This window comes from Peromyscus maniculatus, chromosome 4 (genome assembly GCF_049852395.1).
Source record: "Peromyscus maniculatus bairdii isolate BWxNUB_F1_BW_parent chromosome 4, HU_Pman_BW_mat_3.1, whole genome shotgun sequence".
Lineage (NCBI taxonomy): Eukaryota > Metazoa > Chordata > Mammalia > Rodentia > Cricetidae > Peromyscus > Peromyscus maniculatus.
This window is the reverse complement of record NC_134855.1, coordinates 65,009,623-65,016,175: the sequence shown is the minus strand read 5'-3', so window position 1 is coordinate 65,016,175 and position 6,553 is coordinate 65,009,623. Positions and strand designations below refer to the sequence as shown.

Here is a 6,553-nt window from a genome sequence, read left to right as displayed (position 1 = left end):
TGGATTTTGTATCTATAATACTGTTCATGAAAACAACTTAATAAGCAAAATAAATGTTTTACTATCATGAGTAATAACATCACAAAAGAATATTAATTCTAAAACAATAGTCTATGCTTATTTTAATTTCTTCCTTCACTTTGTCTCACAAGTCTAAGCTACCAAATGGGCAAATTACACTGTGATAAGGATCTCACACTCATAAACTCATTTTTGTATATCTTATATAGTGTAACAGCACACTCTTGTTTATATTTTCCACTAGTGTGACTTTTAGTTTTATACATTTTTAATAAAATAATTAATATGTTTGAAATTATGATGGTTTTCAAATAAAAAAATTGTATAGAATATGAGAATTAGAAATAAACACATATGCAGAAGGAAACAAGATAGATGTTTTCATAAATGAATATAACTTTTATATTATTTTCTATGATTCATATCACAATTAATAAACATTTTACTCCTCTGTCCTTTGCTTTCAGATCACTCCATTGAATCTTAATTTCTTTGGAATATGGAAAACACCAATAACATCACTGAATTTATACTGTTAGGACTTTCCCAGAACAAGAAAATTAAAATTCTTTGTTTTCTGCTGTTCTTGTTTTGCTACATAGCTATTTTGGGGGGAAACATATTCATAATGATTTCTATCACACTCAGCCGGCTAAATGAACAACCAATGTATTTCTTCCTTAATTACCTTGCTTTGTCAGACCTGTGCTATACCTCCACAGTGACTCCCAAGCTTCTCACTGGTCTTCTCATAGAAAGGAACATGATTTCCTATACCAGCTGCATGGCTCAGCTTTTTACCATGCACTTCTTTGGAGGAATTGAGATCCTCATCCTGACAGTGATGGCCTATGATCGCTATGTGGCCATCTGCAAGCCCCTGCACTACACTGTCATCATGAGCAGGGGGAGGTGCCATGCCATGGTCGCGGCTTGTTGTGCTGGTGCTTTTATACATTCTTTCTTCCAGAGCCTCCTTGCTATCGGCCTTCCTTTCTGTGGCCCCAATGAGATGGATCACTATTTCTGTGATATTTATCCTTTGCTGTCACTTGCCTGCACAAGGACATACAGAGTCGGACTTGTGGTGGTTGCCAATACAGGCATGATGGGACTGGTGACCTTTGTAGTCCTGATATGGTCTTACTCTTTCATATTATACACCCTCAGGGCTTACCCAGCAGAGAGCCGCGGCAAAGCGCTTTCTACATGCAGTTCCCATGTCACCGTCGTCATTTTGTTCTTCGTGCCTGTGCTTTTCATATGCATTAGACCAGCTGTCTCTTATCCAGAAGATAAAGTGTTTGCTCTTTTCTACACCGTCATAGCTCCCATGTTCAACCCTCTGATCTACACGCTGAGAAACATGGAGATGAAGAATGCCCTCAGGAAAGTTTGGTGTCAGAAACTACTTTGTATTGGAAAGATAATCATGACATTTACTGCTAAATCAGAGCATGAGAAAGCTAAAACATGATGTTTGTCTTTCTAAATCTTGAAGCATTTGAAGGTATGAGATTCCATGTTTGATCGATAATAGTAAAAAATGGTAACTTTCATCTGCTAATTTTAAATATCTCTTACAAGATAATGATTAAAAATTACTATCATATTTAATAATAATATACATTCCTGTGACTCTGTTATTAATGTTTTAAAGTATCAGATTCAACACTACATGTCATAGTCCTAATTTCTGTGTCATATTTTCTGAGTCTTCATATATATATGTGTGTGTGTGTATGTGTATATCATGTTGTATATATACCATGCTGTATATATATATATATACACATACATACATATATACACACACATATATATACACACATATATATATATATATGTGTGTGTGTGTGTGTGTGTGTGTGTGTGTGTGTGTGTAATGTAACAGAGGTAGACATTATGAGAAGAACAGTACATCAGGGTTTTTTGTTACTTATACCCCCAAGATATTGAATTGAATATCTACCATGTACACGCACTCTAGAATACACAGAAAAAAGCACTGCACTGAAGGAGGTTAGATGTTGTTTCGACAAATTCAGATCCCTGCTTCAGCCTTTCCCCGAACTGTAAGGAACCAGGCATGGAATTGGCTTGGCCTAGCTTCCTTGAGAGGCATATGTCATGTTTTTTAGGTTAGAGTCCATGGCTCCTGGGGTGTAACTTTCAGTCCCTAAGAGAACAATGCACTCTTTCAGGCAATGAAGCATTCAGGCCACTTTGTGTTTCTCTGAATGAATGCTCTGTTAGAAGTCAAGGAAGCATGAAGGCTTGACAGGACAATCGGATTTAGACATTAATCTTGTGTACCCTCTGTAGCTTGCAAACTTTACAGTATCCTGGCAACTACAACTGTATTGATCCTGTTAATTGCCATTATATTCTGTTGCTGATAAAGTTATAAAAAGTCTGATTGTTTTCAATAAAATTGTCATAGTCTTGCTGTGGCCCTTCCAGTCCAAGCCTGGTTTCATTACTCATGGCCATACCAGGTGACCTTGGCCTGCTAAGTAAGCATAGGCACTTACCCCATTTAGGCAGCAGTGAGATTCTCTGTATGGGAGGGTAAGGAAGTATGGACCTGACCTTCTCTGGTCCCCCAACTCCATGAATGGAAAAATAAAACCCATCATTTTGCAAGTACCAAGACCCAAGACTCCAGGTTAAGGTCTCCAGAATGAGCCACTTATTGCCTGCCATGCACCATGTTAGGTCCTGTTCACCCAAGTTAAACCTTACCCAATAGAAATGAACTGTAGGCTGGCCACAGTCCCAAGACAGACTCATAGACCCCAATTTCAGCTGAAATTCAAGTCTATAATCCCCAGACTGGCATTGCAGGTCGTGGTCCTCTATGGGAACAGGTTCCCAATGCAAAGGTTCTAGACCACATATATTCTGCTTGGCTGGCCCACATCTTTAAGCCTTTATTTGCATGGGTGCCTTCAAGAACTGAGTCTGAAAATGCAAAAATTCCTGTTCCCTTCATCCCATCTTACATCACATGCACCTTCTGATCTGGAGTTTGGGGCCTTCCCCATCAGACATGAAATCTGTATTCACTCCCACTAGTATGACCACATTCTGGGAATGAGTTACCAAGGCCAGATCTTGAAACCCATTAAAATGTATTGCTACTTAAAGGGCTTATATTGAGATACAGGGACCACTTCCCTTTGAAGTTGCACAATATTTATGAATTAGTAATACATATGTATGTAAATGTACATGTATGTATGTAACCCAAATTAATGAAAGATAAAGGCACTGAATTTAAAAGCAATCAAGAAGGAGTATATGAGAAGGTTTGGAAGAAGGAAAGAAAGGAAGAAATGATATAACTATATTATAATCTCAAAAAATAAAATTAGAATAAAAAAGAGTTAATCTACTATTCAAGTACCCTTTCTAGTAGCGAACCAACTTTCTTTGCTGAGGGCAGTGGCGGTATACACCAGGTGACAACTAATGTTTGACAAGTTGACCCACCAGGTGTATAACTCCCTGATGGGGAGTCCCACCTGGAAAAGCCATGAGGTCACTGCTGCTGAAACCGGTTGCTCTCTGTCTGTAACTTTCTCAGGTATGCCAATGTTATGCCTCCCTAATAAGAACACCTGTGGGGTGCTTTCCACAGCCCTTTGGTAGTGTGTTTTACAACTTTGGGCATGCTTATAGTTGTGGATGGTCAGGTTATGACTTCTGTTTAAGCTGTATAACTCTGATGAACAGAAATATTACCAGAATATTCTTCTTTACTGACACAGAAATGTAGTAGTATTTTCAGTCTCAAAGACAGCCTTTTATATATGTTGCAAATACCTTAGAACAAGTACAAAACAGACTAAGATTCCCTGACAGAAAAGACACAAAGACTAATTCCCAGGTGTTGTCTATTGCTAAATCAAGGCCAGGCTGTTTATATCAAGACATAGTCCTTGCAGTAGTTCCCTTTCTGCACACATCTTGACCACTCACAGTTCAGCCAATTGTCAAATTGTTTAATGTCTGGGACCCCTCACCAACCTAGGCTATGTGATGGGTCTATATGACATTACTAGCCTGAGAGGAACTAGGTGACTTATCTTGTGTTTTGAGAATGGTTAGGGCCTTGGAAATATAACTTATAATTGTCCAGAGTTTGGCAGTGAGGGAGCAGCAGCAGAGGTGGAGAGAGATGGCTATGTAGAGTTGTGGGAGAGCTGCTGCAGAATGTGAGTAAAGTGTGTGTGTGTGTGTGTGTGTGTGTGTGTGTGTGTGTGTGTGTGTGTGTGTGTTGAGTGAGAGATGAAGAAGAATAAGCATTGGGGAAGGTAAGAGAATGAATGAGGTAAGAGAATGAATGAGGGCAAATGATGTGAAGGACTTGTGTAAGAGCTAGGCAGAGGGTAAGAGTGAGTGTGTGAGTATGTGTAGGTGTGCATGCTAAGTGAGGAATGTAGCTGAATGGACAGAGAGATAATGTAACATATAATTGTCCACAGTTGGGCAGAGAAGAAGTGTGAGAGTAAGGTGAGAATGAGAGAATGAGTGAGTAAAGAGTGAATAAATGATGTAACAATATGTGAAGGAATGTAACAGACTAGAGAGAAAAAAAATGTGTGGATGTAACTGTGCCAAAGAGATTTGTAACTGTGTAGAGACAAGGCAAATGAAGCTGTATAGAAGTGAGATGATAGATAAGAGAAATGTATGTAAAAGAAAGATGTGTAGACATGTGAAAACAAGTAACTGCATATAGAGATGTGTGGCCATATGTATGTTCAGACAGATATGCAGCAGTTTGTATACAGTGTAGCAGTGTGGAGACATGTAGCAATGCAGAGACAGAAAAGGTCAAAGACCATTTTCACGATGAAGTCAAAGAGAAAGTTATCATCAGAAAGCATATGTGTTTCCTTATCTCATCAGTGATAGATAGATAGATAGATTAAAAACTTGTTCTAATTACCCTCAGATAAAAAAGTTTCCTATCACTCACAACTCTGAGGCATTCCTTTTATTACCCTGAGCTGATAGTGGGAGCTGGTCTCTCATGGTCCACGATATTTATTTTCATTTTTATGCTTCTTAGATGCATCTTTATTTGGCACAAAGCAGGCTTTAGTATCTCTTCAGAATTTGTGATAATAGAGAGTTTGAGGTTCACTAGTACTGAGAGACTGTCAGCCATTGGTTTACATGAAACACCTCAGTATATTGATCATATTTTCCTCTTCCCTAATTCCTTCCACCCAACTTTACATTCTTCCCCCTACCCCTGCTTTGTGTGTGTATGTGTGTATAAATCAACAAAACCCAAAATACCACAAAAATAAAATCAAAGCAAACAAATAAAAGATCAATAAAACAAAAAAAATTTAACAACTACAACAAAACAACAAAAACCCTGCCAAAATGAAGCAAAATGTCCACACCATTGAATTTCTTGTGTTGGCCAACTACTTCTAGGATTGTGGCTTGCATTGGAGTGTGATTGAGATAAACAAGGAGACATCATTGGAGAAAACTAATTTTTTTCTTTGCCAATGAGTATCAGTTGTAAATAGCTTCTTGGTTAGGGATGACACTCTGTGTCCACTTCCCCCTCTCAGTTCCTGGACAACCATCAGCCTTGAATCTATGTAGGCTCTGTGGAGGCTGCCACAGTCTTTGTGAGTTCATATGTACCTTGGTCCTGTTGTGTCTGAAGGGCACGGGTTTCCTTGGAGTCATTCACCATTTCTGGCTCTGAGAACCATTATACCTCTTCTGCATAGCTCCTTGAAACCTCAGGGGAAGAGCTTGGTGAAGACATTCTATTTAGAACTTAAAGCTCCAAAGACTCACACACTATGCACATGATCTAGTTGTGGATCTCTGTATTAATTCCCATCTCAATCAAGAAGAAACTTTGGCAAGAGACAGGAGGGATTATATGAGCAAGAGATATCGAGACGATGATTCGAAAAAGTATAGGGACAAATAGTCAAACTAGTGGAAACACATGAACTATTAACCAATAGCTGAGGAGCCCCATGGAACTGGATCAGGCCCTCTGGATAATTGAGATAGTCGATTAGCTTGAACTATTTAGGAGACCCCAGGCAGTAGGACCAGGACCTGTCCTTAGTGCATGAGCTGGCTTTTTGGAACCTAGGGCCTATGCTGGGACACTTTCCTCAGCATGTGTGAAGGGAGGAGGGGACTGGACCTGCCTCAACTGAATCTACCAGGCTGAGCTGAATCCCCAGGGGAGTCCTTGCCTTGGAGGAGGTGGGAATGGGGGGTAGATTGGGGGGAGAAGGAGGGCAGAGGAGGGAGGACCGGGGAATCCGTGGTGGATATGTAAAATTAAATTAATTATAAAATTTAAAAAAATAATTAAAAAAGGAAAAAAATGTAAAAAAAAAAAAGAAGAAGAAGCTTCTCTGATGGGGGTCAAACCATCCTCTGATCTATGGGAGTGGCAGTGTGTCTTTAGGGGTCATTCTACTGCTATGCTCCTTTAGTAGAGTAATAGTAATTGATTTTCCCATAGGGCCAT

The 6,553-nt window shown here is 39.3% G+C and overlaps 1 pseudogene; it reads left to right on the top strand.

Moving 5' to 3' along the window:
- Window positions 1–520: 520 nt before the first annotated feature.
- Window positions 521–1,470, top strand: LOC102905783 (olfactory receptor 4P4-like; annotated as a pseudogene).
- Window positions 1,471–6,553: the final 5,083 nt, after the last annotated feature.